Here is a 1,650-nt window from a genome sequence, read left to right on the forward strand (position 1 = left end):
TTCTTCTAGCAGTCTATAGTATATTCAATTCTCTTCTCCAGCACCAAAGATCAAAGGCATCAACTCTCCTTCTGTCATCCCTAGTCATTGTCCAGCTCTCTGATGCATAGCAAGTAATGGCAAATATCATGGCCTGTATCAGGTGCACCTTAGTCTCCATACTGACATCGTTGCTCCTTAGTACTTTGGAGAGGTCTCTGACAGTAGACTTTCCCAATGTAATTTGTCTTTTAATTTCCTGGTTACTGGTACCAAGAGTGTTGATTGTAGAGCAAAGCAAATTGAAGCTGTCAACAATCTCAATCTCCACACCATCTCTCATGATGTTGAAAATCAGTGGTGAGAATCATTGTTTTCTTGATGTTGAGCTTCAATCCATTTTGAAGGCTGCAGCAAGCACTTCAGGTCCTCCTCAGTTTCAGCAAGCAGAGTTGTGTCATCTGCATAACCTAGATTGTGGATGAGTCTACCTCCAATCCTGATGCCACACTTCTCCTCATAGAAGTGTGCCCAGCCTCCTGGATAATCTGTTCCACATATAGAATGAAAAGATATGGAAATAGGGCACATCCTTGATGCACACCCTTCCCAATTTTGAACCATGCAGTGTTTCCTTGCTCTGTTCTGATCTCTGCCTTCTGGCCCAAGTGTAAGTTTCGCATAAGCACAATCAAGTGTTCTAGGATTCCCATTCTTCTCAAAGTCAGCCACAGTTTGTTTTGCTTTACATAGTCAAATGTCTTTGCATAGTCAATGAAACACAGATAGACATTGCTCTGGTACTCTTTGATTTCAACCAAGATCCATCTGACATTAGCTATATTATCTCTAGTTGCCACAGTCTCTTCTAAATCCAGCCTGTTGATGTGCTGTTCCAGTATTTTCCACAATATTTTAGCATCGACCAATTCTTTTTGGTACAGTGACTCTCTGTATTTCTTCTATCGTCTTTTGATGATTCCTGGATTATTTACGTTTTTGACCATAGCTAAAATCTTGAATTTGCTATGGGATGTGAAGATGAACACGCAGGGACTAAGGAATAGTAAATTTTAAAAATTAAGTATTATTTCAAGATAAAGAAGCCAATATTCTGGAAACTGAAAAATTTCATGTCTTTCTGAAAGAGTATCTTTAGACTGAAATTCAGCTTTTTAGAATAGTATAAGAGCATAATTTCAATGAAAGGCAGGTTTGAGAATCAAAGTGAAGTGAGATGGTCTGTTAATGAGTCTCTTACATCCCATGTGGTGGGTCCTTGCAAGGATCATCCATTCTTTTTCCTGGAGTCTGTTCTGTTAGTTTGATTCTAATTATAGCACACAAATATGAGATAACAAAAAGGGAAATATAGTCAAGGAGACTGGGGTTTTTTTTTACATTTCCTGCTGCATTCTGCCATTCCTTATTTTTTTTTTTTAAATAAAATTTTTCTTATACTGGTTTACTTAGAAAGTTCTTATACATTGTTTTTCACACTGGAACTTTCTCATTTCTTTTACCCACCCATCTCCCCACCCATCAAATTGTGTGACCCTATGATTAACTCTCCCCTACCAGAGCAGATTATCCGAGAGTCTGGGCTCTAGGAGGAGAATTGTGGCATCAGGATTGGTGGACGATCTATTAACAATCTCCGTTATGCAGATG

This window comes from Elephantulus edwardii, unplaced genomic scaffold (genome assembly GCF_000299155.1).
Source record: "Elephantulus edwardii isolate Elephantulus edwardi_28Jun2011 unplaced genomic scaffold, EleEdw1.0 scaffold00036, whole genome shotgun sequence".
Lineage (NCBI taxonomy): Eukaryota > Metazoa > Chordata > Mammalia > Macroscelidea > Macroscelididae > Elephantulus > Elephantulus edwardii.